The 6,689-nt window shown below is 46.9% G+C and overlaps 1 pseudogene; it reads right to left on the bottom strand.

Annotated features, from left to right (window-relative positions):
- Positions 1–784: 784 nt before the first annotated feature.
- The window catches only part of LOC102995177 (glutathione peroxidase 1-like), a 6,385-nt pseudogene continuing 480 nt past the window's right edge, over positions 785–6,689 (bottom strand).

Here is a 6,689-nt window from a genome sequence, read left to right as displayed (position 1 = left end):
CACTCATTCGTTCTTGCCCACCATTCCAATCAGAAACCAGAGAGCCATACTTTCCTTTCTCTCCCCGTTCTCCCTCCCCCATCCAACCCAAGTCATAAGGATTGTACTTCAAAACTATGTTTCAAATGAATCCCTTTTTTTCCACTTCCACTGCTCCTAGCCTGGTCCAAGCAATGATCATTTCTTATCTGGACTACTGTAGAAACTCCTGGCTGGTGTCTCCACCTCACAAGTTTTGCCCCTTCTCCAACATGAAAAAATGGTTTATTTTTCACATAGCAGCCTAAGGGGTCTTTTTAAATAAACTACAATGTGATCACACCATGCCCCTGCTTCAACCTTCCAATGGCTCCCATTGCATTAGAACAAAACCTAAATCCTACAAGCCGCTGCATGAACTGAGCTCTCACCACCTCATCATCTCTCCTTTGCCCCATTCACCCCTCCCTCACCCCAGAAAATGGCACAGTGGCATTTCAGTTCCCAATTCTCTGACCTCTCCTCTGCCTTAGGATGTATGTTTTGTCTGCCTAGAAACCAACGGCCCCCAACTCCCTCCAGCTTTTGTGGTGGGGTGGGAGGAGAGGGGGTTGTTCGGTTTTTGTTTGTTTGTTTGTCTTTGCCTAACTCTTTTTTTTTTTTCTTTCTGCTGATACTCATCACTTTATTAGTGCAGAACTGTGGTCTGGGAAAGGGGAGCCTGGGATGAACAGGACCAGCACCCATCTCGGGGGATTTTCCTGGACATCAGGGGTTCCTCCATGCATGTTTAGAGGTAACACCTTCATAGATGAAATCCCCAGAGGTCAGTGTTGTGACTGCCAAGCATCAGGGGTAGGAGGGGTGCCCTGGGCACAGCTGGGCCCTGGGACAGCAGGGCTTCAATGTCAGGCTCCATGTGGATGGTCAGAATGCAGCGGCTATACCTGCGCCCAGGCACACGGCCCAGGCCACTTCTTTGCCACACACCAGAGACCAGGTGATGAACTTGGGGTCGGTCCTGAGGGCAGTGGCGGCGACACTGGGCGTGGGCAGAGCCTCGCGAAGGAAGGCGAAGAGCGGGTACGCCTGCGAGCCATTCACCTCGCGCTTCTCCACCTCTCGAAGAGCATGAAGTTGGGCTCGAACCTGTTGCCTGGTCTGACGTACTTGAGGCAATTCAGGATCTCGTTTGGGGCGTTTTCCTGATGCCCAAACCGGTTGCACGCGAAGCTGAGCACGACCAGCCTCGGGAGCCGAGGCGCCGCCTCAGCTCCTTCACCTGTGTGTCGTCCTGGGCCGCTGTGCCTCCGAGCGATGCCAAGTCCTCAATGAGCAGGGCTCTGCCCCGCAGGGCAGGTCCACGCGGCGTGGGTGTTGGGGAGGAGAGGAGAGGGGAGAGCTGCGAACTAGAAGCGCCTGTTTTTGCATCTTACTCATCTGACAGATCTCAGCTCAAATATCACATTTTTAAAGAAGCTTCCGTGTTCGGCTAGGTTCCCCAGAAAATGAAACCCAGGGCAAAAAGCTGCTGGGCTATTCTTTTAATACGGAACACAATCCCAGGGAGCAGGAAGGGAGAATTGGGAGAGAAGCAGGGAAGGAGGAAGAGCCAGTGTGTGGATATGCTGGCCATCTCCAAATGCAACTGATCTCTTAATCTGCAGGACCACACCCCCTAGAGGTGTTGGGACCATCCTTCAGAGGCAGGCAAAGGGGAGATATTATCCTGTGGCTCCTACCTCCCGGCGCTCAAAGGTTCAGCCCCGGGGATGTTAACTCGCCTGTATTTCTAGGCTGCATGTGGGCGTGGGTGCTGAGAAGCCTCCTGGTGGTTCCAACAGGGTGACACCAGAGCAGGGAGCCAGAGAAGTGAGGTACAGAACAGGAGCAGTATACTGTCAGGCTACACCTATGTGAGATCATTAGCGCCACGCAGAGGTACAACAAGAGACAAGTGAAGCTGAGAAGATTCAAAGTGGAGGAAGAAAACTGAGACCTTTGCCCTGATCCACTCCAACCCCATCCAGGTCATCCTGTGTATTCATTCATTGGACAAATGATTTTCAAACACCTCCTAAGAGCCAAGAGTATGCTAGTGACAGTGACGCAAAGAAGTATAAATAGACACCACTGGGCTTCCCTGGTGGCGCAGTGGTTGAGAGTCCTCCTGCCGATGCAGGGGACACGGGTCTGTGCCCCGGTCCTAGAGGATCCCATATGCCGCGGAGCGGCTGGGCCCGTGAGCCATGGCCGCTGAGCCTGCGCGTCCGGAGCCTGTGCTCTGCTACAGGAGAGGCCACAACAGTGAGAAGCCCGTGTACCGCTAAAAAAAAAAAAATAGACACCACTGCTGCCTTGGAGGTGCTCACATTCTAACGAGGTTGATGGTTAAAAAAGAAGTATAGGAGAAAAAGAAAAGGTAAAAATCACTGTAATTATAAACTGTGACAAGTGTAGATAAGAAACAAACAAGGGGGAGAGAGAGAGAGAGAGAGAGAGAGAAAACAGGACCAGTGGGCTGGAACTCATGGGAGGAGGGAACAATGGCATGAGATGATACAGGAGAGGTTGACAGGAGTCAAATCATGTAGGTCTTGCTAGTTTCTTTAAAGAAGCCTGTTTTTTGTTTTCCTTCAGATCATTTATTTATTTGAGTCTTTGTTTTTTGTCTGTCTACCTGACTAGACTAGAAGCCCCATGAAGTCAAGGACCAGACGCCCTTCTTGTTCTCCATGGTATACCTAGCGCCTAATCACAGTGCCTGGAGCCTGGAAGCCTTCAGTAAATAATAATTGTTGAATAAATCTGTTGAATACAGGAATGAATGGATAGTAAAACACTTGCTGTGGAGAGCAAGGACTTAAAGCTCAATGGCATCGGGCTCTCATAATCAGATTCATGCATCTCCACAGCAAGGGACCAGAAATCCTACAAGGATGTTGACCGAGTCTTCCTGGGCTGTGCTTGAGTGAGCAGGAAATGCTCCATTTTCTTATCTGATCAAGTCTTAATTTAATTAACACATCTTTATTTCTATTTAAAACTTTCAATCAGCTTACACTGAAGCCCTAGGAGCCATATTATTGCTTTAAGAGCGGCTCCATAGCCTGGCTCTGATCCATTACGTTTCAGTAGTGTGATGTAAATTAATATTATTATTATGTGCTGCCTTGACAGCTGGTAAAATGGGGAAGTCCTCAAATGGCCTAACCACATGGTCCCCTCACCACTCTGCCCCCCCAAGCCAAATAGCCCTCCTTATCAAATGAACCAAGTGCAATTCTTTTTTTTATAAATTTATAAATTTATAAATCTATTTATTTTTGGCTGCGTTGGGTCTTCGTTGCTATGTGCAGGCTTTCTCTAGTTGCGACGAGCGGGTACTCTTCATTGCAGTGTGCCGCCTTCTCATTGCAGTGGCTTCTCTTGTTGCAGAGCATGGGCTCTAGGCCCGTGGGCTTCAGTAGCTGTGGCGCATGGGCTCAGTAGTTGTGGCACAAGGTCTCAGTAGTTGTGGCTCGTGGGCTCTAGAGCACAGGCTCAGTAGTTGTGGCCCACAGCTTAGCTGCTCTGCAGCATGTGGGATCTTCCTGGACCAGGGCTGCTGGGACCTGTGTCCCCTGCACTGGCAGTCACATTCTTAACCACTGTGCCACCTGCAATGCTTGCTTACTCCTGAGTAGCAGATTTCAATTCCCTGACAGCCCATGGAATTATTCAAACATGCCAGTCATATCCTCCCTAAGGAACCAAGGGGCACCTCACTCTCTTGATACTACAAAACTTGCCTCCTGCAGCCCCCAGGGAATTCACTCCTTTCCCGAATGCAGCCCCCATGTGGTACTGCACAGAGCAGTATCCCCTTCCTCTAGACCGTGAGTATACAGACTAATAAACGGCTGTCCGTCTCATCTGTCCAGTGTCAGGTGTCATGTGTTTGGCTCTCCCCATAACCCCAGGGCATCCCTCCTTCCTCCACAGGGAGGGACTTAAATGTACAATATGCTGGGACTTAAATGAAAAATCTTACAATGGGACATTGACATTGAAGAGGAGATGATCAAAATAAGTAGTTTAACCTTTAGAGGGTATATTAGTTTGGTCCATCTGCAGGTATCAGAGACCAAACAGCATGGGGTTTTTCTTGTTGGTTTTGCTTTGTTTTGTTTTTATTGGAGTATAATTGCTTTACAATGTTGTGTTAGTTTCTGCTGTACAATGAAGTGAATCAGCTGTATGTATACCTATATCCCCTCCCTCTTGGACCTGCCTCCCACCCCCCCAAACAGCACGGTTTAAACAAGAGAAGAGTTTCTTTCCCCACCCCAGTGTAGCAGCTCTCTTCCTCAAAGTCATCGGAGGCCCAGATCCTTCTATATTGGGGCTTCTCCACCCCTAGGGCATGGCCCTCATCTGTATGTTTCTTATGGTGGAATCAGTGCATCTTCTTGTTAGGATGTCCCGCAAAAATAGCTGCAGATGCCCCCAACTCCATGACTTAGGACCAGTCAGCTGAAAATCTGGAGGCTCCAATACACCTGAAAGCAGTTGGGACACCCACCCCCTCAAATGGAGTCTAGCAGAGGGACAATACAGAATCTTGGTTAAGAACTAAAATTCTAAAGCTTAACAATTCTGGGATCAAATTCCAACTTTGCCACTCGTTGGCTGTGTAATCTTCAGCAAGGCACTGACCGTAGCTTACCTTTCTGAATTTGTTCCTGCAAATGTAAAATGGAGTTAATAACAGAAAGCACCTCAAAGGGTTGTTTTAGGGATTCCATGATATAACGTACACCTAGCAAAGCGCAGGCACAGAGTGGGAATTCAATGAATCGGCCATCTGGTACGTCCTTACCCCACTTGATCAAGGAATGAGCTCATAAATATTCAGGCTCAGGGGAAATTCTGACCTAGTGTATGGCAATGAGACGTACATACACACTTAGACATTCTGAACGTGGGAAAGCTTATATAGGGCTATCTTACGTGACTACCTTCAAGAGAAGTGTTATGAGGATTAAATTAAATGAGTTAATATGTATTAAATGCTTAGCACAGGGTCTAGCACATAGTAAGCACCATGTCGGTAGGAGCTATTATACTTATTATGATGATCATATCTATAAGAGGTCAGTATTACTTATTTCTCCTTGTAAAAGGCTATGGGCACTTAAATGTAAACTATTACAATGTGACATTGTCTCCCTTCCCTGAGAGACTTTCTTTGTATGAGGTAACTGGCAGTTTCACTACCCCCATTTGTGCAGTTTTAGTGAAGTTGGCAATTGCTAACATAGTAAAGGGGACATGTGCTACCATACAGCTGTACGAGGAAAAACAGAATCACGTTTTTTGAGGGTTCCTGAGGGCGCAGCACTTTTTTCAAAAGTTCTCTGTAGAATTTTCAGTACAAAACTAGGTGTGAACTGTGTGCCCTTTGGAAGGGAATGAGTTGGCCACTGCAGCGCTAAGATTGGTATTGTTCAGAGAATGAAATTCCTGTTCACTGATGTTGTTTTGGGTTGGGCTGACCTTATGAACTGGATTTCTTTTCAGATGGGTGTATTTTTCCTTATTGCAAATTTCCTTCAATTCATCAGCAGAAATTCTAGCCACTTTGCTGGGAGCTTGTGACCCTGGTTTGGACGGCTTATGTACTCGCCTTTCGACAAATGTGGATTTTTTTTTTTTAATTTTTATTTTTTGCAGTTCCTGCTTGGCACTTCCCGCTTTCCCTCTGGGACGCCATCTTTAGCCTTCTGTCACCATTCTCTGGTTTCATCCCCTATGAATCACTTCCTTTGGGTCACTTGAGTTTTTCTCCTGTAGGAGAGTCTAATCTTTTTCAACAACTAAGTTAAAAAAGAATTTCCGTTCCTAGACTCCTGCTTTACCATTCATTCACTGATTCCTGAGCTTCATGGCTTAGTTGCAATTCATATATCCATTGACGTATTTATCCATACCATAGGTGTGGCCAGGTGACTCAAAGGGGCATTGTCTTTTCTAACACAATCCATGCCATACTGTGGCAGTCCTGAGTCCTATCAAGGTTTGTTGCCTGAGAGAACTCATTTTCTCTGAATTTTCCTACCCACAAATGTTTATTTTACTTATTTATCTACAACTTATCTTCTTGCCAGAAGAATTTAAGGCTGCTTATAAAAATGCAAACACTAGAGGAAGATCAAATAAATTGGAAATAAGAAACATGAGGGAAAGCAAAGGGATAGAAGTAAGATGAAAGTTGTGGAGCCCTTGCGACAGATGGGACAAAAGTTGGCTCAGAGCCTCCCGGTAATCAACGCAAGAGAGAAAAATGATGGATTACAAAATGCACAGGGTCCCTGAAGGATAAACACACCAGTTGCATAGGCAGAGCATAATTGCTCTAAATCGACAGTGTCTCCCATGGACCCTTCCAAAGAAGTTCAGTGAACAGTATCCTAGTCACATCTTTCTCAAAACACAGTGAAGGATTGCCTGGGCCCTCCTTAACAATACCAAAGCCCAAGATAGCAGAAGTATTTCTACCTGAGGCTACAAAACTGGGCTAAACTCCTCTGACAATACCCAGAGATGAAGGCTGGATGGAATGACCTCCAGGAGACCTCAGAGAAGAAAAATGAAAAAAGTGCCTGGTGGGCTTCCCTGGTGGCGCAGTGGTTGAGAGTCCGCCTGCCGATGCAGGGGACACGGGTTCG

The sequence above is a fragment of the Physeter macrocephalus genome, chromosome 16 (genome assembly GCF_002837175.3).
Source record: "Physeter macrocephalus isolate SW-GA chromosome 16, ASM283717v5, whole genome shotgun sequence".
NCBI classification, from domain to species: Eukaryota; Metazoa; Chordata; class Mammalia; order Artiodactyla; family Physeteridae; genus Physeter; species Physeter macrocephalus.
The sequence above is the reverse complement of the archived record's forward strand: the minus strand, read 5'-3'. Positions and strand labels throughout refer to the sequence as shown.